At 35.4% G+C, this 26,260-nt stretch overlaps 1 long non-coding RNA gene across 1 annotated transcript; it reads left to right on the top strand.

The window, feature by feature from the left end:
- Positions 1-10,970: 10,970 nt before the first annotated feature.
- On the top strand, positions 10,971-25,758 carry LOC115430423 (uncharacterized). The gene is made up of 3 exons (XR_003936936.1): positions 10,971-11,046; positions 11,764-11,766; positions 25,746-25,758. It is a non-coding gene; the product is annotated as an uncharacterized LOC115430423 (long non-coding RNA).
- The last annotated feature ends 502 nt before the right edge of the window (positions 25,759-26,260 follow it).

Below are 26,260 nucleotides of genomic sequence, written 5' to 3'. Positions count from 1 at the left end.
GCAAAAAACATTTTTTTTGTAACCCAGTGTTGTTATTATTATGATTATTATTATTATTATTATTATGATTATTATTATTATTATTATTATTATTATTATTATTATTATTACTGTTGTTGTTGTTGTTGTTATTTGATTATTATTACTTCTGAGAAATTTTTTAAATTTATTGTTATGTAGAAAATTAAGGTCAATCAAGTGACCATATTTGGTTCCTTGCCCATCAGTGGCAAAGTTACAGAAAAAAAAAAAAAAAAAAAAAAAAAATTAAAAATTAAAAAAATTAAAATCCAAGATGTGTATTCAGGGGCATCTTAAAAATCAAGTTTGTGTTTTTTTTATATGGGCCACACCCCAAAAATGTTCCAAATGATGATTTTTTTTTTTTTTTTTTTTTTTTTTTTGTGAGAAGATCAAATTTTTCAAAATCAAATTAGCAAAAAAACCTGACCTGATTGGGAAAAACAGATGTCATTTTTGGATTTAGTGGTGCAAAATGGTCCTAATTCAGTTGAAAAAACCTAGACAACTTGCAAAAAACATTTTTTTTGTAACCCAGTGTTGTTATTATTATTATTATTATTATTATTATTATTATTATTATTATTATTATTATTATTATTATTATTATTATTATTATTATTATTATTATCATTATTATTATTATTATTATTATTATTATTACTGTTGTTGTTGTTGTTGTTATTTGATTATTATTACTTCTGAGAATTTTTTAAAATTTATTGTTATGTAGAAAATTAAGGTCAATCAAGTGACCATATTTGGTTCCTTGCCCATCAGTGGCAAAGTTACAGAAAAAAAAAAAAAAAAAAAATTAAAAATTAAAAAAATTAAAATCCAAGATGTGTATTCAGGGGCATCTTAAAAATCAAGTTTGTGTTTTTTTTATATGGGCCACACCCCAAAAATGTTCCAAATGATGATTTTTTTTTTTTTTTTTTTTTTGTGAGAAGATCAAATTTTTCAAAATCAAATTAGCAAAACAACCTGACCTGATTGAGAAAAGCAGATGTCATTTTTGGATTTAGTGGTGCAAAATGGTCCTAATTCAGTTGAAAAAACCTAGACAACTTGCAAAAAACATTTATTCCTCTTTAGGCATAAAAAAAAAAAAAAAAAAAAAAAAAAAGACTGAAAATGTTCTTATGAAATTTTTCATGGAGTTCCAAAAATGTCAGCTTGACACCATATTTTTAATTTTTTAAGCAAAAAAAAAAAAAAAACAGATTTACTGATATACTGTGTGAAAACTATGGAATAAAAACATTTTTGACCCTTTCATCCGATCCATTATCGCCGTCTCACATCCGATATGTGTCCCTCTGAATCTGACGCTTCACTGGCGCTGCTTCTCCTGTCACTGACCACAGTCTACTGTCTAGGATGTGTTTGGATAGAACTGACATGCACATGTGGAAGGAAAAAACGGATTTATGAACAGAAACGACAACTGAGGGGCACAAACGAGAGTCTGATGAATGAAGGATGTAGATAAAAGTCCGGAAGTCAGCTGTACTGGACTGAACAGCTCAGCTTTTATGACGGTGGGACTCATACAGGTGCAATTACATGGTGTCACACAATGTAAGATGATGTAGGATGATAATTGTATGGACTATGAAACCTCAAATGTCCACGCAAAACGGGAGGTGCGCACTGCGGTTGTGTTCCTGTCATTTAGTAATTATGAAAAATAATTATTTTTGAACATTTATGAATCATTATCGAATCGTCACATGTCAAATCGCAATAAATCGAATAATCGATGTACTGGCACACCTGTATAGCGCGGTAAGAAAATTGCATTTATCAAATTTTCTTAAAATAGGAAATTATCTGAGGATAAGAGAACGCTAAAATTCCTATTTTTAGCGGAGTATGCTTGTTTCAAGTCTTCATAGTGTATAGTAGTTAGTAGAAAGTTGTTTTTTTTATCTATGGTGTGTGTATATTACTTTATTTATTATTTTATTTATTTTATTTTATTTTGATTTTATGTGTTGTTTTCTTACTCGCTGTTTTTAATCACCTTTTACATGTTTCTTTTATAATGTTTTAAATGTGTTTCTTTTTGTTTCTTTTATTTCAATGTCCTGTGTGAAGCACCTTGAATTGCCTTGTTGCTGAAATGTGCTATACAAATAAACTTGCCTTGCCTTGCCTTGTATATATGAAAATGTAATGACTCAATAGATATGTATTTATAGGCAAAACTGCATAAAACAAGTAAAAATGTCTTGAGGGTAAACAGTTATTGTGTCCGTCAAACTCATCCCCCCCAACAATGGAGCTTGTTTTGTTACAAATATCGCTTAAAATTAGTTATAATATCTATGTGAGGTTGCTCAAGATGAATATTCTCAGAACAAGTCAATTCATCTTAACAAGTTTAAGTCTCAATAAGTAAATAAATCTAAAAAATGATCTTAAAAAATAAATATTCCACGTCAGATATTCCTTTTTTTGCGCTGTGACAAAATGTCTCCTTTTTTTTTTTTTTACCTGGCATAAGCTTTAACCCATAAAGACCTAGTGCTACTATTCATTTTTCCTCTCTTTCACCATTTATTATAATATTATCCTCTTTATTTTGCTTTTTTTTTTCAGTAATAATCACGTGTTTCCCTATGTTTAATCACTGATCATGTATATGCTCATACAATCTCATAATAAATGTAAGGGTTATTATATTAGAAACAAAGAAAACTGAAGAAAAAGTGACTTTTTCAGCAAAAATATCAATAACAGAACATAAAACAAGTGTCTCCATCTACTGTCATTGATCCAATTTCATGGGTTTTACCATGTTGTGGAAGATGTGTTTCCATGGTAACTAGGGAGCCTCTGAACGGCCAAATGGGTCATATCTGATGACCATGAAAAGACGACAAACTGCATTTTATTATTATTATTATTATTATTATTATTATTATTATTTACATGTATTGATCGGATTAGTGCATCAGAAGTTATTAACCATTTTAGATCAGTAGATAATTTTGGTTGTTTTTTTTGGTCTTTATGAGTTAATGACAAACCCAAAACATCCATAATATATAAAGATAGTGAACGCTCTTGAAAAGAACACATAAAAAAATATATATATATATTTTGGTGCTCATCTTTGAAAAGCCTGTGTTTGTATGAATTGTCATGACGCTTTATGTAAGTAATATGATCAGCTGATGAGAAAAAGCACTACTCCATGCCCTTTGATGCTATCGCGGACCTTAACATGAATACAAGGCTTGCTTGGAGATCCAAATTGGAAGTTTTATTTTTCTTTTGGCTTAAAACGAAGCAGGTGGATAATCACCGGTGCCCTACAAAAGCCAGCTCTCATTCTCTTTAATGATCAAATTTATGCAGAAACCATTAGCTTCCTATTTTTCTGAAACTCCAACAATTTTGTCACAAGCACCCAGATTTTCAGGATTTCTATTACTGTTGTTAGGTGCTTTTATTACTGAATCTGTACTACAGAAATCCAACTCTTGCCTTCATTACAATTAGGGATGGGAATCGAGAACTGGTTCTTTTTGAGAACCGGTTCCCAGTAGCTTGATTCCTTGGAATTGTTTGCCTGCCTGCTTAACCCTTTCATGCACGAATTATGAGAACCTTCATCAAAAATGTTTTCCTGAGTGTTTTTATTCCTCTTTAGGCCTGAAAAAAAACAATGTGATAGAAAATTTTCTTCTGAAAAATAAATAAAAAATAAATAAATAAAATAAAAATAATTAAACATTTTTTTAAAAAAATACATTAAAAGAAGTAACTAGAAGCACTTGGAGAGCACAGACCTCCGCCAAGGCTGATCAGTGCCCCCCCCCGTGGGCCCCCCCACGCCAAGGAGGTTATGTTTTTGCCAGGGTTTGTTTGTTTGTTTGTTTGTTTGTTTGTTTGTCTGTCCGTTAGTGTGCAACATAACTCAAAAAGTTATGGACAGATTTTGATGAAATTTTCAGGGTTTGTAGGAAATGCGCCCCCCCCGTGGGCCCCCCCCACCCCCGATCCCCACCAAAATTTAATCACTTCTTCCTTATCCCATTTCCAACAAACCCTGAAAATTTCATCCAAATCTGTCCATAACTTTTTGAGTTATGTTGCACACTAACGGACAGACAAACAAACAAACAAACCCTGGCAAAAACATAACCTCCTTGGCAGAGGTAACTAGAAGCACTTGGAGAGTGCAGACCTCCACCAAGGCTGATCAGTGGCCCCCCCACACCAAGGAGGTTATGTTTTTGCCAGGGTTTGTTTGTTTGTCTGTCTGTTTGTCTGTCCGTTAGTGTGCAACATAACTCAAAAAGATATGGACAGATTTTGATGAAATTTTCTGGTCTGCACCCCCCCCCCCCCCCCCGTGGGCCCCCCCACCCCTGATCACCACCAAAATTTAATCATTTCTTCCTTATCCCATTTCCAACAAACCCTGAAAATTTCATCAGAATCTGTCCATGACTTTTTGAGTTATGTTGCACACTAACGGACGGACAGACAAACAAACAAACAGACAAACAAACAAACAAACCCTGGCAAAAACATAACCTCCTTGGCGGAGGTAATAATGACAAAAAAAAAAATCTTATGAACCTATTTTTCATGAAGTTGCAAAAATATCCACTCAGCTGGACACCACACGTTTAATTTTTGACGCACAGAAACATGTATTTACTGATAAATTGTGTGAAAACTGTGGGGAGGGCTTGTGATTCTGGGGGTTTATGCTCAAAAGAGATCTACATAATGTTACCAATTCATGTCAGAAAAGACATGTAGCGTCTTAAAACTTTAATAAAGATATGTGTAAAGACAAAACAAAAACAAAAAAAACAACAAAAAGAACAACAAAATCTATGAATATACAAGAGAACAGCTGTAGAAGAGCTGTCCACTGTGCACGAAAGGGTTAATGATTCTTCTTATCGATTCTGCCTTCGTTGTGCATACGTGATGATGTCACACTAGCGTGGTCCAAAAATTTTTTTTTTAAGATTCTCTGGATTAGAACCCTGCATTTGGTTCCACATCTGGCCAAATTACTTCGGTCCAAATTTTATGCAAATTCATTAATATTTAGAGGTTGCACAAGATGTGAAGATTGCTCCTTATACTACAACATAACTAGCCAAATGAATAAGGCATATTAGAATAATTTTTAATTTTATTCTCAAAATCAAACTGCAACTCGCATAAAAAATGTTACTTAAAACGTCCAGCAACCACTGTTGCTTTATTGAAATTACAAAAAATGTTCCTGTGTTCTTTGACAACTTGGAGCAAGTACTGTTTCTGATCTTCATCTTTTGTTCGGCTACAGTTGAAGTCTTGAATAAGCTCCACCCCTCTTTCAGCAACATCATTGACAACTTTTTTTGGAATACACAGTTTGATCAGCCTTCTGAAAGTCTTCATCATCAGCCCAGTCTTCTGGAGGAATTCTGAAGAATATTTGTGGCAGATCCAAAGTTTCAAAGAAACCCATTGTGCTGGTGGTGACAAAATCCCGGTGGACGGACGTTTCGGACACGGACGTTTCGGCCTTTCGAGGGTTAGGGTTAGGGTTAGGGACTGCAAAAGTGCAGTCCGAAACATCCTACTCCGGAATGTCCTAGGCCGAAACGTCCGTGTCCGAAACGTCCTACATTCCAAAATCCCAGCTCTGCTTCCCTTCATGATCTGCTTGATTAAGGGCATCCCAACACTTTAGTGGAACCTCTGAACCTTCATTTTCCATGGTGTTGTGAACCATCAGCTGCTTCTGCTCTTGTGTCACACTGGAGTCCAAGAATGCCAGGCCAACCAATTCTTCACTCAAGTACCAAAGATGTCGGCAGCCTTACCTAATACATATATTGCTAGATGAAGCACTCAAACCTTTTTTTTTTTTATAGTACTGCTGCTTCTCTTAGCAGGACAGCTCGGCTATGCTGAAAATGCAAAATTAATCCATTTCCAGGAAACTTCCAACAACTTGTGCAACCTCTAAAACATCTCCTTTTTCTTCCATTTCCCCCCTAAATCGTCTTTTGAATACGAAAACCTAATGCAGGGTTCTAATTGAGGTTATCTGAAACTTTATTTTTTACCATGATTGTTGGACCACCCTAATGTCACAGAAATGCTGCATTGTTTTGGTTAGAACATATCCAACATAGCGCTGAGCAGTAGTGGGCCGTCAGGGCCTGCAAGGCCTTCTCTGCTGGCCTAAAAAATATCTGAACTAGAAAAGCACTCTGAGAACGCAGATCTCCGCCAAGGCAGATCAGTGCCCCCCCCCGATCACCACCAAAATTTAATCATTTGTTCCTTGTGCCAGTATCAATATTTCCTGAAATTTTCATCCAAATCTGTCCATAACTTTTTGAAAGATCCGGATCAGTCTTTGCCATTTGATAGAACACCCCATTGTAAATCCCTGAGTCAAATTGCATGAGATTTGCACAATTCCCCCATATTGTGATTTCCACCATAAATATTAGTCCCATATTTATTTGACCTATATTTTAAGATTCCTTGACCATGAAAACATACCATTAGCAACTGGATTCATAATTATATCCTTATTAGTTCAGCAGTTATTCACGAAAATCACATTTCTCGTAATGGCGGTTTTCTTCTGGATCTAGCTCCTTAAGTATTAAAGCTACATGAAATCCGGTGGCATACTCCCGATGCGGAACTGACTGAGCTACACGATGGCGCTTGTCAGAAATTTCTACCTTTAATATTAAAGGCACAGTAGGCCAAAAAGTAAGGGCACCCCCATTTTTTATATAAATTGAGATAAAATCCGCCTTCTAGATCAGATCCGGATCAGCCTTTGAAATGTGATAGAGGACCCCATTGTCAATTCCTGAGTGAAATTTCATGAGTTTTGGTCAATAATTAAGCGAGATATTGGGAAACAAAAATTTTGGCCCCATTTTCCACAATGTTAACGAAAATTTCAAAGTGATCCAGAATCCAGGATTTCTTCCGGATCACCCCCAAAAGTGAATCATTTCTTCCTTATCCCATTTCCAACAAACCCTGAAAATTTCATCAAAATCTGTCCATAACTTTTTGAGTTATGTTGCACACTAACGGACAGAAAAACAAACAAACCCTGGCAAAAACATAACCTCCTTGGCGGAGGTAATAAATCCAAGTGGTCTGTTCGCTTCCTTTCATAGCTTTTCCCCTGGTTGTGCTTCTTCCAGACCTGTATTTTCATACTAAACCATTTACCCAATCACATTTCAGCCATCATTTGTTGCCAGGCAGGGTCAAAGTCAAAGAAATCTGTCTGGAGGCCTTCACAGTCAGTTCTGCAGGCCCTCTAGCACACAGGTGTCAAACATGTGGCCTGGTGGCCAAAACCGGCCCGCCAAAGTTTCCAATCTGGCCCGTGGGATGAATTTGCAAAGTGCCAGTTAGGGCATCAAACTCAAAAATAATATCATAATAACTTAAAAATAATGACAACACCATTTTTTTCTCTTTGATTTAGTGCAAAAAACACCAAATTATGAAAATATTTCCATTAAGAAACTATCCTTTAACAATAAAATGTGAATAACCTGAACAAGTATGAACAACCTGAAATATCTGTAGAAAATTAAGCGCAATTTTTAACTATTTTCTGGCTGTTACTAAATGTTTTGTGCCTTTGTAGATCTGATCTGTAATGCACATGTATAAATGATAAGTCGAGGCATAATATTGATAAAATTGAACTTACATTTCTTAACAAATTTCATTTTTCAGCTTATTCACATCCTTTTGTTAGCATAGTTTCTAAATGTAAATATTGGCAGAATTGCTTTTTTTTTTTTTTTTTGCACTAAAACGATTTTGGAGTTGTCATTATTTATTGCCTACCATGCTATTATTTTACTGGTCCGGCCCACTTCCGATTAAATTGGGCTTAATGTGGCCCCCGGAAGAAAATGAGTTTGACACCCCTGCTCTAGCAAAACATAAGTCTCGATGAAACTGCTGCTTCAACGGTAACGTCAGCATATTCACACCCTTTGATTGGATAGTCAGAGAGCAAAGTAGCCAAAGCTAGCAAACTGCATCTGTCGCAACTTGCACGAACAGAAATATAGTTGTGTAGGTTTCATAGCTGTTTTGTCAAAACACAACAGCTGAAGGAGGAGAAGAAATGGATTCGGTTGCTGATTTATTGTCAAAGCCATGTTCAAGACTGGACATCGTTAAGAAAGGTCGGACAATTCCAAAGCTACCAAGCCGGTCACGACCAGGAAGAGGATTTTTCTGTCACTTTCACTCCGCTAACTACGACCGGTACCCCCAAGATATTTTTCATTTGTTCCATTTTGCTTGAATTAAGCAAAAAAAAAATAAAAAATCTTGTAAAATCTTGAATTAAGTAGGAGTAACAAAACACATACCAGGTCATATAAAGCAGGTCTTTAAAGAAACTATTGATCTTGTTGATTAGATAGAGGTCTCAGAACCTGGTGTAGCAAATATGACACAAATGGGTTTAAAGGGTTAAGTTAATGGACTGAAAAAGTGGCATCCATATGCGTATAATATTTCCTGCTTTGGCACTGAGCACTGGCATTAAAAATGAAGATGAATTAAGAGGTGTGAAACTTAAATTTAGACACATGGATACAAGACTGAACTGGCATCGGTTAAATGGCCAAAAGTTTATAAGAAGCACTCATGGGAATATGAAGAGGAGGTGGCAAAAAGTCCACATATGGACATTTTCTTCTTTTCTATCATGAAAAATAACTGGTAAGAGTTGTACTGAGGTATTAGAGTTTTGGGAGGTAATTGAACAAATCATCTAACTGCATCAGAACGGACCACGCTTTTCACGCGAGAAGTATTTCCATTTAATAACAAGATTTTGAGGAGAACTTTTGAAATGCAAATGTACATCTGGGAGTGAGTAATCTAGTGTTTTCGGAAAGTGGTGGCGTAGTCTACATGACAGCAGAAGAAATAAAGTGTCCTATGACCGTTTTCGATCTAAAAATGTGATTTTTTTTTTTTTTTTACTCATTACACTGGTCAACAACAAATTTACTGTTGAAGTTTTTTGAGCTGATTTAGGATAATTTTGGTGTGCTGAATCCAAAAATCACATTCATTTTGCTCAATCAGGTCAACTTTCTGAACTATGCTACATATTGGCTTTTTAACATTTTTTCTTACATTTATGGGCATTTTCACATCATATGATACAAAATTCTTTCCTATTTCTTGCAATAAACGAGTTCTGAAGATTTGACTTTTGCCAATTTTTGATTAATGTTTTTTTTTTTTTAATATTACAGGTGAATGAAATGGCTTCGACTAGAAGATCTTGCAAAAATAAGCCTGACGTATTCTGCTACGTCTGCGGTGAATACACCATTGTACCTAACAGGAATCCTGTTAGAAAATGATTTTTTTTTTTTCTCTTTAAAACCTATTTTGGGTGAGAGCTATATAAAAAAATCAACAGATAAAGTCACAAAAATGTAATCAATTTTGTGAGATCAAATTTTTCGAAATCAAATTAGCAAAAAAAAAAAACCTGACCTGATTGAGAAAAACAGATGTCATTTTTGGATTTAGCGGTGCAAAATGGTCCTAATTCAGTTGAAAAAACCTAGACAACTTGCAAAAAACATTTTTTTTTGTAACCCAGTGTTATCCACGTAGCCATCACTAATACAAACTGTATCAGTGTTTTATTGGGAATTAAAGCTATACCGTATGATGTGGCATTTTTACACTTTTCTTTTGTCATCTTAAAATGCTCCTAATAAGTGTGTATCAAACTAAAATGTAAAAGAAATCCGCCAGGTATTGAAACTCAAAAATGTTTAATTCTCATATATTTCTAATAAAAGTCTGACCAATCATTTTAGTCGGTCCGAATAAAATAATTGGCCGAACCTGACTGAACCTCCTGTCAATCATCCATTACGGCCGTCCAGCATCCGATCCATTATCGCCGTCTCACATCCGATATGTGTCCCTCTGACTCTGACGCTTCACTTGCGCTGCTTCTCCTGTCACTGACCACAGTCTACTGTCTAGGATGTGTTTGGATAGAACTGACATGCACATGTGGAAGGGAAAAAACGGATTTATGAACAGAAACGACAACTGAGGGGCACAAACGGGAGTCTGATGAATGAAGGATGGAGATAACTAAGACATTTTGTTTGTTTCAGTTTTACAGTGAGTCTTAAGTAAAAGCTTTGGAGAGAAGTTTTCGGCGTCCGGCTTTTCTTGGGAAACCCGTTGTCTCTCTGCTGAGCTAGTCGCTACATACAATAGACATATAATACACATACAAGCAGGGGCACAATACAATTATTAAAAAAAAAAAAAAATCATTTTGAGCTACAATTTTTCCTTTATATATATATATATATATATATATATATATATATATATATATATATATATACATGTTTTATTTTGTACTGAAATGGTGTTTTTTGTTTGTTTTTTCAAAAAATAATTTAACAGATTTTATTTTTGTACAAAAATTTTTATACTGTTTTACAGATTTTTTTTTTTTTTTTTTTTGTACTAGAATTTGTACAGAAAAATAATTTCCAACAGTTTCAGATTTGAAATCTGAAAATGTATTAAAAAAAAAAAAAAAACAGCTTTGTAGTATAATGGGGCAACATGGTTTGAACTGGCTTCTACTATCTTCTTTTCTGATTGTTCTGTTTGTTTCATGATTTTTTTTTTTTTTTTCTTCATTTTGTACTTGATTTTTTTTTTCCCATTATTTGTATATAGATTTGTATTACTTCACACTAAAATTTTCCTCCCATAATTTTATATATAGATTTGTTTTTTGTTGTACGAGAATTTCTCAGTAATTTTATTAAAACTTTATTATTTTGTACAGAAATGTTCAAATATTTTTTACATTATTTTTTACTAGAATTTGTACATACAAATAATTTCCAAATGTTGAAATTGCACTCAGAGTGTTCATGTGCATGATGGTGTCCAACTGTTCAGGAGAACATTCTTTTTCAAGACGTTGTTTCAACGTTGTAGAAGATGATGGTGTTTCTACGGTAACTACGGAGCCTCTGAGCGTCCAAATGGGTCATATCTGATGACTATGAAAAAATGACAAACTGCATTTTACACCAATTATTTACACGTATTGATAGGATTAGTAGCTTAAGAGGTATTAAACATTTTGGATCAGTTGATGCTTTTGGCTCCTAGCGGCTGTTTGGGTTAACACCAGTTTTAACAAAGCCAGTATAATTGATTGAATCGATTGGATAATGGGAACAAATAAGATTACAATGACATCATTGTTGGTGAAAAAGTTTTGGATGATGTCAAGATTTGCAGTAAAGAACAGGTCTAAAGGAGCCTTAGCCTCAGTGTTGTTTCAATCTCCCATTTTGCCCACTCCACGGCGTTGGGAGATGGGTAAGTGGGGAGTAAATTTCAACAGATTCGGATCCAATAGAGACTTTGCAGTGTTATTTTCAATCAGACTCCCCTGATGCAGTGCCAGCCCTCCACATTAACCCTCCCTCCCTGTTCTCCTGACCCTTTCCATACCTCCAGCCCTCCATCTCCTCATCCCGCTCTCAACCCCAGCTTGCCTCCAAGGGATCAATTGTACAACAAATTCAATGAATTCTTTGGCAGGGGCTGTATTTCCTCTGAGAACGCCGGTTGCTCTTGAGCGTTGAGTGAAAAGGCGATGGGAAAGAAAAGGTGGCGAGAAACAAGTGAGTGAGAAGGGAAGGAAATTGGGGTGGTGGTGGTGGGGGGGTTTGCGATAATGAGAGAGGATGAGTTGGGAAAGTGCACCTTAGAGGCTGTTGCATATTTAGCACCAGGTTTGATGAGGCTTGGCGTAGAGAGGTGTTGCGTCGTGGCGACTAAATGAAAGGAGCCAGGCGGAAATGAAAGAGGGCAAAGGATAAGATCAGGAAATACAATAAGGAGCTGTCTTGTAAACACGCCTTGATGCCAAAAACTGATAATAAAAAGGAACAGGCTGATGAAGCAGTACTTTTATTTTGCTTGACAGAGAGGTGTGTCCAGGTCGTTATCTTTTGGGATTGGTTTAGAAAGCGTTTCTGGCATTACGCTGACACCGACATTATTTGTTTGAGCAACTAAATAACTCTTTGTAGTTTTGCGATGTTTTCCTGCATCATCTCCTGCCTCCTTTTTTTTTTTTTTCATCATCTCTTAAAGTAAAACTGAAGAGAATAGAACAGGCATGTCCAAAGTCCGGCCCGGGGGCCAATCACGGCCCGCGGTCAGATTTTATACGGCCAACAGCTTCGGTTTTAGAATGTATTATTTATGGCCCGCTTGGACTGTTGAACCGAGTACATGAATCATAAAAGGTTCCAAATGCAGTTTCTCCTTTCACCTCATGGTGGCAGCACCACTAACTCTGTGACTTTGCCGTGAACCCTTTTCGCTAATTTCTAACCACGGCGCCTGAAAATAAAAAAACGAAAGTTGACAGTGAGGGCCGCCGCTTCCAGCAGAGATGGGAATTACAATTTTTTTTTCACTGAAAATCGAGGTGATTGTGTTTGCCTAATTTGTCAACAGACTGTTGCGTTGTTCAAGGAATTCAATGTAAAGAGACGATAGCAGACAAAACATGCTAACGCATACAACAAGCTAGCAGGGAGTGAGCGTTCCGAAAAAGTGAAGCAAATTCAAGCTGCTTTAAACTCATAACAGTGACTCTTCATGTGAACCTGGGAGTTCAATGAATTCACCACCAGGGCAGGATACCAAGTTGCCAGGTTAGTTGCCTATAACTGCTGGTGTTATGTACTTGTAGATGTGACACAAAATATTACTTTCTGAATGATTTTGTGAAAGACAAGAGTAAGAGTCATATGTTTTCATCTTAAATATTAACAGACTTTGCATTACTGAGTAATATATGAGTAATGATTACTCATATAAGTCATGTTTAAAATGAATGTGGGGTTAAGATTTTTATCAACTTGGACGTTTAAGATACTCCACACAGTTTGTTCTATGTTATCTGACTCCAGATGTGAAAGGAAGGCAGAATTTTTTTTTTTTTTTTTTTTTAATTTGTTCACACCTGAGTGGCTTAGATTTGGTTACATTGCCATTTAAAAAAATGATATTTTGACGATGAAAATGAATGAATGAAGGAATGAATGTTTATTTCAGTTAAATACAAAATACAAAACATATACATATTAAAAAAAAAAAAACAACAACAACAACAAAACACATACATATTAAAAACAAGCAAACATAAAATTAACACATTTTGTGGAAGAAGCTGAAGCCGGAGGCTTATTTCTGCTTCTCCTATTCACATCCTTAATTCACGTCTACACCCGTAGTTGCAGCAGGTAAATACTTAAACACAAATTATACTACATTCAGTGTTATTAATCATTTTGTAATCATATTACTTTCATAGCCCTTCAGAATTTGACAAATTAAAGTCTTTTTGAAACTCAACAGTGAGCTACACAATTTCACTTCATCCTTCAGTTCGTTCCATAGCTTGACACCAATAACTGAAACACTGTGATATTTAACGTTTGTTCTTACTTTACATGTTTCAAACACAAACGTCCCTCTTAAATGATAATGTCCTTCTCTTAACTTAAAAATTTTCTGAATACAAAAAGGAAGGTTTTTACTTTTAACGCGAAACCTAAATTCCATTGTTTTTAAATATACAATGTCAAGAAATTTTAGTAAACCAGATTCTACAAAACGTGGATTACTTGATTGGAGATAACCAGCTTTGTTTATGACTCTAATAGCTTTTTTTTGGAGTTTAATTATCGGGTCTATATTAGTTTTATACACATTGCCCCATATTTCCACACAGTACGACATATATGGCATTACAAGTGAACAGTACAACATATGCAAACATTTTTTGCTTAACAAGTCGCGAGTTTTATAAAGAATCGCAACAGCCTTGGACATTTTGCGTTTGATATATTCTAAAAATAATAAAAAATAAAGTTCTTTTTAAAATTATCGCTTTTATATGTAATTTTTACTGTTTAAAAAATGTCCGAAGGGACCACTGGCCCCTGGCAATGTCCACATTATCAGATCTGGCCCTCTTTAAAAAAAAAGTTTGGACACCCCTGGAATAGAACATACAATGAATTCAAGGAGAGACCGAGTACTTGATATTCAGCACAAAGATCCCTCTGAGCCTCGCAAAAAAAAAAAAAAAAAAAAAAAATACAAGCTAATAACATTCATAATAAGAAGAATATGTAAGTAAAGATTTAGCATTATAATTGATTTTATTCATGCATTCCGTAAAAGGCCATCATAACAGTTAATTAGCTTTAGTCGGTCTTATACATTATGTATCTTTACCAATATAGAACAAAAGAACACAGCGCGTTTCAAAATATCCAAATGCTTAACAGTGGTACAAGGGGTAATTATACATGCATGTGTGTGAACTTCTTCTTTTGAAATTACGATATGCATGAACTTTCTTTCCCTCGAGGCACTAGCAATATGGCAGGGCACAGTAAATGGACGAAGCACACCGCGTATACCAAAAGATGTTCCAGCACACTAATGAGTGGAGCGATCACTGTAACCCTTTGACGCAACAGAAAGAGTCTTTAGATCAAGTACGCGACTTCAGAAAGATTGTTCTAACTGCATGTGTTTAATATGCAGTGTGTATCTATCTAAATGCATTATATGCAGATTGCAGATTCTATAAACCCATGAGTGTGTTTTACATTCACAAACAAAAGAAGGAGATTAAAGGAACATTCGGGATGTCAGGAGAATGCAAACCCCCCCCCCCCCCCCCCCCGCCCCCACCCCCCCAACCCAAATCTCAGTTTGAAGACTAAACGCTCGGACAGATATGTGATCAGATTAGCAATGAGGGTTTGAGCTCGTTTAATCTGAATCTGAAAGTGTTGCTGCTTTAACCCTCCGGTATCCGGGTGCACTTTTTAGGCACACTTTGCACTTTGTGTTAAAAAACTTAATATTATTTTTCATAATTTAAATAAGGTTAGAATTCAAAAGTTGTTCATTTGTGCATGATCTTTAAAATTCTGGCCATCAACTAAAATGTGCACATTGTAAACAAAAGACAATTACAAGACTAGCATCTGTCTCCCAAGTGTGCCTAAAACGCACTATTTCTTCCATTCTGTTTATGATACTGTTTATGATCCGTAAACCATTAAAGCATAAATCCTGCTTTTACTGATATCTGGGCTTCATTTGAGAGGTGAGGGTCTAAATTAATTTATTAACGTTGTTAATGTTGCTGTTAATCATTGACATATGCCTGGCTGCAAAAATCAAATAATACGTAATCCAATTTTTATGTAGTATTTTGAAAAAAAAAAAAAAAATCATATTTTGTGTTTTTTGCATCAAAAAATATAGTGACATCATGATGAAAAGAGATCGTTTTAAAGGGTTAAAAAATCTAAAATGAATGATTATTTGATATGTATGATTAGGGCTGACCTTGATTTAAAAAAATAAAATAAATTAGAGCAGAAAAATAAATCAATATATAATATTTAATAGTTTGATTATAGGTGTGCATTTTACGCACACATGGTGACAGATGCTAGTATTTTTGAACATTTGACCTAGCGCCAAAAATAATAATGCAAATTAACCGACGTTGGAGTTAATCATTGACATATGCCAGGATGAAAAAATCTAATAATATGTGATCCACTTTTTATGTAGTATATTGAAAAAAAATAATTTTTTGTGTTTTTTTTTGTCAAAAAAAAAAGGTTTGTTTACATTGCAAACACGGCATTTAAAGGGTTAAAAAATGTGACAGTTATTGAGTATTTGGTATTTTTATTTACGGCTCAAGTTGATGAAATAGAAAAAAGTGTAAAAGAATTAAAAACAAACTGTACGAAAATTCTTTTGACATTATTCCACAAGTGTGCCAAAAAGGCACACCTGGTGCTTAGTAAGGGCCTCGCTGGACAGGATACCGGAGGGTTAATGATGAAAAGTGTACATTCAAGAGGAGACGAGTTGGAAAGGAGCGTTCTGTAAAATATTGAAAACCAGGTTATTCGCATCAAGACCAATCCGTGTATCTTTCGTTTTTTTCATAGTCAATTGAGAATCCATAATCGGAAAATGAAAAAAATGACTTATTTCATGACACTGGTCACATTGTTTGTTTTTTCATTCAATATTTTCATTCTGTAATTTTACTTTTTGCACTAAAACACACAAAAAATTGTAATTGGGTGTTTCTACACTCAAAGAAATGGAAAACCCATGTAGTAATCCTTATGCAATGTATTTATGTTGAAAATATTTAATAAATTCATTTTTAGTGAAAAAAACAACAGAGTTACATTACATTTAAATAATAATACAAGTCTTGGGAATATTCAATACTGTTTAATACAATTTAGTCAACGCAGTCACTTAAAAAATGAAGTTTGTCCCAAAGCGTTTGCCATCCACCTGACACATGCGCACTGCTCAGCAGCCATTTCTGCACGATCATCACCTGTCTGCAAGGCCTGTTGTGGCGTGTGCTCCTGTGATTTTTTGTCGATTTTCAGAGACATGCAGACATACACAGACACATGCAGACATACACAGACACATGCAGACATACACAGACACATGCAGACATACACATGCAGACATACACAGACACATGCAGACATACACATGCAGACATACACAGACACATGCAGACATACACAGACACATGCAGACATACACAGACACATGCAGACATACACAGACACATGCAGACATACACAGACACATGCAGACATACACAGACACATGCAGACATACACATGCAGACATACACAGACACATGCAGACATACACATGCAGACATACACAGAAACATTGCAGACAGACACAGACACATGCAGACATACACATGCAGACATACACATACACATGCAGACATACACAGACACATGCAGACATACACAGACACATGCAGACATACACATGCAGACATACACAGACACATGCAGACATACACAGACACATGCAGACACACTCAAAGCACTCGGGACCTGTGTTTGGCACATTTGGCACATGCCACTTTCTTGCCTGTTTTTTGAATTTGATTTAAATAAATAAAACATGAGTAACGTAAATTGACATGCATGGTATTTATTGAGGTCCTCCAATGTTTATTAACACTTTCAGTGCCATGGGCCGATTAAATCGGCTTTACGAAAACAACCTGTAAAGTGCCACGGGCCGATCAGATCGGCTTTGGAGAACACGCCACATTTGTGTACAAACAAACCATCCACCCCCATTTCTTTCTCACATTTCGATGACGTTCTTTCTGTGTCCCCCTTTTGAGACCAAGCAGACGGGAATTTGAGGTCACGCGACCGAATAATATTTTTATATCTTTTTAATGTTTCTTATTCTCCGGTGTTTCATCAGAGGGAGCCCTCCATGCCGGGGGGCGGCTGTGGACTCCGGGGGCTGTGGCGCCTTCTCTCACTGGGGTCCGCTCCTTTCTGGTGGGTGGGGGTCCCAGTTGGCCCTCTCCCACTAGTTGGGATGCGGGGCTGTGTTGCTGGTGCCTGGTCGCCGGGGTCGGCGGCTGCCTCCTGGTGCGGATGGCTCCCTGAGACAGCGCCTCCTAAACTGATGTTTTACTTTTACTTGTACATTTTTGTTCTGGTCTACCCGTGCTCAGTCAGTCTTCTTAAGTATGTGTGAGCTTGTGGGTTTGCACGTATATGTGTGTGTGTGTGTGTGTGTGTGTGTGTGTGTGTGTGCGGGTGAGTGGGTGGGTGTGGGTGGGGGGGGCGGGGTACTGATTTTTAAACTGATATGTAAAGCACTTTGTGCTGCAGTTTTTAATGTATGAAAAGTGCTATATAAATAAAGATTATTATTATTATTATTATTATTATTATTATTATTATTATTATTATTATGAATTATGCAAATTACGATCAATAATGAATCGGCTGCGGTCCGGTGCGTTTTGAATCTAATCAGCAATCGGTCGGATGTTACCGAGCGGTTTCCTGCAGGATTCTTCAAATATTATAAAAACGACGCGAAATACTGAAAAACGGCCAAATTCTGTGGCACTTTTAAGGCTTATTAGCCCCTTAACTGTTTGGCACCGAAAGAGTTAAATTCAACACAATGATGATTAATACCATAAATTCAATGTAATGTTTAATAAATTCCAAATAATGATGTTTAGTAAATTAAACATAATGATATTTGGTAAATTCAATGTGTTTAATAAATTCAACATAATGTGGCATGTTTGCTGCAGTGCATTATGGGTAGTGGGTACTATGCTGTAAATGTGTTATTTTTATGCTCAAGAATTCAGCGGGGTTGTTGTGTTAGTACTAGTTTTGACTTAATATGTGTATGGCAATGCTTATTGGACTTTTTGTTTATTTTTTCTGTATTTTTGTAATTTGTTAAGTTGCACCCTGAGTGAGAGCCATTGGCAGAGCAATGGCTATCCTGTTGTGATTATCCTAAACTGGGTTTTTCTGCCTGTCAAATTAAAAGCACAATTTGTGCTCGCACTTGACACTCAGCTAACTTCTTGTCAAACATCCACCTACACTACAATAATGATGTTTAGGCAAGTAAACTTAACAGCATGTAGTAAATTCAGTGCGCTTAATGAATTCAACATAATAATATTTAGTAAATTAAACATAATGATATTTGGTAAATTCAGTGTGTTTAATAAATTGAACATAATGATGTTTAGTAAATTTAACATAACGACATTTAGTAAATTCAACATGTTTATTAAATTCAGTGAAATGATATATAGTAAATTCAATGTGTTTAATTGAGTCAATGTAATGATGTATACTAAATTAAACATAACAATATTGAGTAAATTCAACATGTTTAATAAATTCAACTTAACTGTGTGATGTAGCACTTAATTAAGACGGTTTCCTGAAATTTAGTCATCTAGTATTTTTAAAATTTAAATAAAAAAGTTTCGTGGGATCCGGTTGACGTTATGTTATTATTTAAATCCAATGTTCTGTTTTTTGAGTGTATGAAACTGGGTTTATTTTGGTACCTGGTATTTTTCCAGCTTTTTTAGACCCAATAATAAAAGAGAAATTCAAACGTATTTCCCTCCAGGATGTACCTAATGATGACCTCAGGTAAATGGCACAAAAAAAAAAAAAAAAATTATATTCTTGCTATGAACAATCCCAAAATTAATGAATTTTATTAAATACTGGGGCCAAAAAATAGGACCAAATCAGGACAGGAAAAGCTACCTAGGTGTCAGCGCATTTGATCTTGAACACATGGCTTGAAATACCACTATAAATAAAGAAAATGTGTTAAATTGATGATCCTAGTGTTTTTTTGTTTTTTTTTTTTTTAATCCAGACATGTGGGTTTTTCATGAATCTTAGTCTCATTCCAGGTTTTTGTATGTAACCATCGTGTCCACTTCCATTACACGCAGAACATGCCCAATTAAACACACATAATTGCGGGTGATTTTGCAACAGAGATCATTTTTGTGAAACACTCTGCCTTGCATAACACTGGTCAACAACAAATGTATTGTTTAAGTTTTCTGAGCTGATTTAGGATAATTTTGGTGTGCTGAATCCAAAAAAATATATACATTAATTTTGCTCAATCAGGTCAGCTTTCTGAACTATGCTACATATTGGCTTTTTAACATTTTTGCTTACATTTATGGGCATTTTCACATCATATGATACAAAATTATTTCATATTTCTTGCAATAAACGAGTTCTGAAGATTTTATTTTTGCCAATTTATGATTAATGTTTTTTTTTAATATGACAGGTGAATGAAATGGCTTCGACTAGAAGATCTTGCAAAAATAAGCCTGACGTATTCTGCTACATCTGCGGTGAATGGGATGAATTTGTGAAATGCAAAAATTACACTAAAATATTAACAATCCTTTTAGTTCAGGTTCCACATTCAGACCAATTCAATCTCAAGTGGGTCAGACCAGTAAAATACTATCATAATAACATAGAAATAATGACAACAACAAATTGTTGTCTTTGTAAATGTAATATTTTCATGTATTTACACTAAAACAAAATATAATTTTGCAAAAAATCTGAATAACCTGAACAAATATGAACAACCTGAAATGTCTTAAGAGAAGTAAGTACAATTTTAACAATATTCTGCCTGTTATTGAATGTTTTGTGTGTTTGTAGATCCACTGTGATCTGTAAGTTCTAATGTACATGTGTAAATGATAAACTGAGGCAGAATATTGTTAAAATTACACTTATTGTTTCAGTTTGTTCATGTTATTCACATCTTTTGAAAGAATAGTTTTTAGATGTAAACCTTAACATAATGCAAATTTGTTTTTTTCGCTCTAAAACATAGAGGAAAGTTTGGAGTTGACATTATTTATACATTATTATGTTATTATTTTACTGGTTCGGCCCACTGCAGATCAAATTTAGCTGAATATGGCCCCTGAACTAAATGAGTTTGACACCCCTGGACTAGAAGATCTTGCAAAAATAAACCTGACGTATTCTGCTACATCTGCGGTGAATACACCATTGTACCTAACAGGAATCAAGTCACAAGTTTCATAAAGTGTGCTTGTGAAAATGATTTTTTTTTCTCTTAAAACCTATTTTGGGTGAGAACTATATATAAAAAAAAAAAAATCAACTGATAAAGTCACAAAAATGGAATCAATTTTGTGAGAAGATCAAATTTTTCAAAATCAAATTAGCAAAAAAAACCTGACCTGATTGAGAAAAACAGATGTCATTTTTGGATTTAGCATTTCGCAAAATGGTCCGAATTCAGTTGAAAAAAACCTAGACAACTTGCAAAAAACATTTTTTTGTAACCCAGTGTTATTTATGTACAAATCAAAAATCAAAAAAAACGAGTTGTTTTTCATTCCCGCGACCTCTTTCTTTCGGTTATTACCCAGAGCTCATGCCCATAGGTGAGGGTCTGGAACGTCGATCGACCGATATATCGAGAGTTTCGCCTTTTGGCTTAGCTCCCTCTTCACCACAACGGATCACTGCAGATGCCGCCCCAATCCATTTGTCGACCTCCCGCTCCGTCCTACACTGTAAGACCGAATAGTTGAGTTTACTTTAAAAATCTCAGGTAACTTGTTGCCTTAAAAAATTTAAGTAATGAGTAATGAAAATTTGAGTGTATTAAACTTAAATACTTGATTTGAATGGAATTGCTATTTTAAGTACAACAAACTAAATGCCAGGTTAATTTAACTTATATTTTGTTGCTTGAACAATCATTAGACTTGTGAAAAAATGTAAAAATATAAAATAATCAAAAAAAAAAAAAAAAAAAAAAAGAATAATTGTTATACTTAATATCAGTTAATTGTACTCAATTCCAAGTTGCTTTACATTACAATCCTTTGCAATAAGAAGTGTTTTGCGTAATATTCATCTTGACATTTTGTTACACAGATGGAAGTTCGGTCAATGTCATTTACCAGTAAAATAAACTACTTAAATTTGATAAGGTATTAAATGAAATGAACAGTAAAGCCATTGTTCTTCCTATGGCTGTCACTCATGGTGCAGCTCTACAAAAATACCAAAACAAACACAAAAAAGCTAATAAACACTGACATACACACATTAAGTCCAAATTAACACTAACACCACAACCCCGCTGAACCCCTGCACAGAAAAAGTACATATTTTCAACAACATGCCCAATACCCACAATGCAATGCACAGATAAAAAAGGTGTGGTCATGACTAAACTAGTGATTTAAATCCATTCAACTTCAACTTTCACCTACATCTACAAATTAGTAGAATCTATTTAACATTTTATAGTAATGGAATAAAACTTAAATAATTTAAGTAAAATGTAATTAAAGCATTTTTTACCTCCGCCAAGGAGGTTATGTTTTTGCCAGGGTTTGTTTGTCTGTCCGTTAGTGTGCAACATAACTCAAAAAGTTATGGACAGATTTTGATGAAATTTTCAGGGTTTGTTGGAAATGGGATAAGGAAGAAATGATTCACTTTTGGGGGTGATCCGGAAAAAATCCTAGATTCTGGATCACTTTGAAATTTTCGTTAACATTGTGGTAAATGGGGCCAAAATTTCCCAATATCTCGCTTAATTATTGACCAAAAACTCATGAAATTTCACTCAGGAATTGACAATGGGGTCCTCTATCACATTTCAAAGGCTGATCCGGATCTGATCCAGAAGGCGGATTTTATCTCAATTATATAAAAAATGGGGGTGCCCTTACTTTTTGGCCTACTGTGCCTTTAATATTAAAGGTAAAATTTCTGACAAGCGCCATCGTGTAGCTCAGTCAGTTCCGCATCGGGAGTATGCCACCGGATTTCATGTAGCTTTAATACTTAAGGAGCTAGATCCAGAAGAAAACCGCCATTACGAGAAATGTGATTTTCGTGAATAACTACTAAACTAATAAGGATATAATTATGAATCCAGTTGCTAATGGTATGTTTTTTATGGTCAAGGAATCTTAAAATATAGGTCAAATAAATATGGGACTAATATTTATGGTGGAAATCACAATATGGGGGAATTGGGCAAATCTCATGCAATTTGACTCAGGGATTTACAATGGGGTGTTCTATCAAATGGCAAAGACTGATCCAGATCTTATCCAGATTGTGGATTTATCACAATTATATAAGTGTTCTATCAAATCGCAAAGACTGATCCGGATCTTTTAAAAAATAAATGTAGGATTTGTATCACTGATTATGTGGGGAATTTTTGCGCTTGGTGGAGGTCTGCGCTCATCCGAGTGCTTTTCTAGTTGTAATACAACTTCCGGGCTTACAGCGTACCCTGACTCGTGAATAAGATCGTCCGGTCAAGCTCCCGAAATGAGTGTCCTTCACACTGTGACCGGGCTCAGCCTTAGAAATAGGGCGAGGAGTTCGGACGTCCGGGAGGGACTCGGGGTAGAGCCGCTGCTCCTCCATGTTGAGAGGAGCCAACTGAGGTGGTTCGGACATCTAGTGAGGATGCCTCCTGGACGCCTCCTTGGGGAGGTGTCCATCAGGGAGGAGACCTTGGGACCAACCCAGAACACAGGACACGCTGGAGGGATTACAGGGTGGGGAAGAAAATTTACAATATTTTGAGGCAGGGATTGAAAGACAGTGTATGACCAATTAGTTTATTGAAAGTCATGAGAATTTATTTGCCACAAGAAAATGTACATAATAGAAAATGTTTTTATTCTATGTGTCCTCCTTCTTTCTCAATAACTGCCTTCACACGCTTCCTCAAATATTCAGGTGACAACTTCTCCCATTCTTCTTTAATAGTATCTTCCAGACTTTCTGGTAATAGTTTTGCTCATAGTCATTCTCTTCTTTCCATTCTAAACAGTCTTTATGGACACTCCAACTATTTTTGAAATCTCCTTTGGTGTGACGAGTGCATTCAGCAAATCACACACTCTTTGACGTTTGCTTTCCTGATTACTCATATGGGCAAAAGTTTCTGAAAGGGTATGGATAATAGTGTTAGGTATGATTATGACATCAATATATGTTTGGTTTCAAAACAATTGACGTAGTGCCTGCTGAGAAAAAACAACTAAATGTTCATTGTAAATTTTGCTTCCCCACCCTGTATATCTCTCGACTGGCCTAGGAACGTCTCCGGGGAAGGACTTACAGATCAGTTACTTTTACAGATCCCTGATCCAGCTAAAATGTTGATATCAGGGCTGATATCCGATCTTACTATCGGATCGATGCAACCTTATTCCATAGCAATGAAGCTCTTTATACCCATCGTAACTACAAGGTTTTTAGGAGTTTCAGTTGCAGAATGTAATTTTTAACGAGCTAAAATGTTGATACTACAGTTGCATTAGTAGTACTGATAAAACAGTACGAAAAAAACAAGATAGTTGGGATTTTTGGGATTTGTGTCAACTGTTTATGATTTAGATGGTTTTAGCGGGGTGTGATTGCCGAAATGGGATTCATAATTATGTTTTTATAAGAGTATAATCATGTGAAATGGGAATTGTTGTTTTTGTTGACCTAAAATGAGTCATTTTTATCCCCAGAGAGTCTGCCATGTTGCACCACCAGGTTTCTGCAGCTTCTAATGCTATTATTCTTTCTTTTCTCTTTTTTTTAATAGCTAGTGGTATCAGGCATTACTGTCACTGACTATGTTTTAGTATCTCCTTAACTAACAAGGGACCTGGATAATTTTAGTGGCCACTGTAGGTGAGGGTTAGCTTTAACGTCGAAATAGATGAGCTGCAGCCCATAAACAGAAAAAAAAAAAAAAAAAAAAATTCCACTGACAGGATCCTCTCAACTTGCCTTGTTGTTTTTTTTTTTTTTTTTGTTTGTTTGTTTTTTTTTGTATCAAATACTATTTCTGGTATCACTTTTGCTGAGGTTCCAAGTGGGCCAAAGTGAGACTAAACATGATGTCAAATAATGCAAGAACAGCTTCAGTTGGTCCACATAAGTCATCATGTAGGGCTACTCGATTATAGAAAAAAAAAAAAAAAAATCACGATTATTTTAGCAATAATTGAAATCACGATTATTAAAAACGATTATTTGTTAACCTTAAAGTTGTTTATTTTTTTTTCTTGCAAAACAATGTAAGATATACTCTTTAAATATAAATAAAGCTTTTAACCATTAAAACAAAGTATGTTCACTTTTGTACGAAACCAAAAAATCTTTGAATGCAAATAAGTGTACTGTAAATTCAAGTATGTTTCCTTTTGGAAATAAATAGTGGACTGGAATTAAACTGCTCTAGACTTGCCATAGAACTGGAGCAATAAAAAAAAAAAAAAACCTCACGTAAAGTGCAAATTATAAATTCAAGTATGTTCAATGTAGCATGAAACATAGTAAATTCAGTGACGTGCCGTGAGGTTTCAGTTAGGTTAATACGGGAGTTGCAGCGTTAAGAGATTCGGAGACTGAAGATTGCATTGTGGACGAAGTTGTAGATGGAGTTTTTTTTATGTGTTTTAGTTTTTCATAAGATTATGATAAAACTTTATGGTTAAACTTTAGATGGTTACAAAGGTTTGTTGTGTTACCAGTCCGTGCGGACACAACTACGAAACACTTTTTGCACGTGATGTGTTTTTGCTCTTCGTCTTCTTCATCAAACCCAAAGTGATTCCATACAATTGAATTTGACTTGCCTTTTTTGTTTACCAAGCACTTCTGCTGCGATTCTCCTGCCATTTTTCCAGACCGCTAGGTGCAACTTTCCTCCTGGGGTGGACCTGCCGGCTAGCAGGCAGCTGTAGCTTAGAGGGGGGCGGGGCAGAGCAGCGCATGGGAGCTTGCGTGCGTGTGAATTAAACAACTCAAAATTAATAATCGTTTTTTCTCAATTACATAATTTTTGGAATCGTTGCGTGTAATAATCGAAATCGTAATTGAATTACGATTAATTGCACAGCCCTATCATCATGTTGCAACCAATGCTAACTAGCAGGAAATGAAAAACTGACCACAGATATAAAGTCTAAACAACTACAGTCTATTATTCCTTGAAAATCTTAATGCCACATAAATGCTAATCTTCGACATGTCTAAGACTACATTCAGACTGCAGGTAAATGTGGCCCAAATGCGATTTCTTTGCCCATATGTGACTTGTATCCGATTTGTTAAAGACAGTCTGAACAGCACAAATCTGATTTTTTCAAATCCGACCCAGGTGACTTTTATATGTGGTCCTAAATCTGATATCTGATATTTTGCAATGTGACTTGTGTTTGAACGGCCAGGTCGCATTTATCCGACCTTTACATCATTGTCGCAATTCTGTGCCCCAGGAGGAGGAGCGGCGGGAAAAACATATTTCCATAAACACAGAAAAAAAATACGTCAGGATCTTTTTTGCGCATACGGGTCAAGGTTATAATAGTTTTGGATTTTTCATTTTACTTTAGTTTTATTTACTTTTGACATTTTTTTCCTCTAATTTAGTTACTTTTAATTAGTTTTTAGAGCAGGTTTGCTAGTTTTTATTAGTTTTCGTTCTTTTCTAAATGCTTAGTTTTAGTTTAGTTTTAGTTTCTTTATATCTTTTCTCTTCTTCTCTGTCGTTGTATTCAAATAAATCCCAGACTGGACTCTGCTGCTTTCTCCCAGCTTTAGTCTCCATGTTTCCAGGTAGAGCGGGGACCAGAAGACGACTA

This window comes from Sphaeramia orbicularis, chromosome 2 (genome assembly GCF_902148855.1).
Source record: "Sphaeramia orbicularis chromosome 2, fSphaOr1.1, whole genome shotgun sequence".
Taxonomy (NCBI): Eukaryota; Metazoa; Chordata; class Actinopteri; order Kurtiformes; family Apogonidae; genus Sphaeramia; species Sphaeramia orbicularis.
This window is presented reverse-complemented; position numbering and strand designations above follow the sequence as displayed.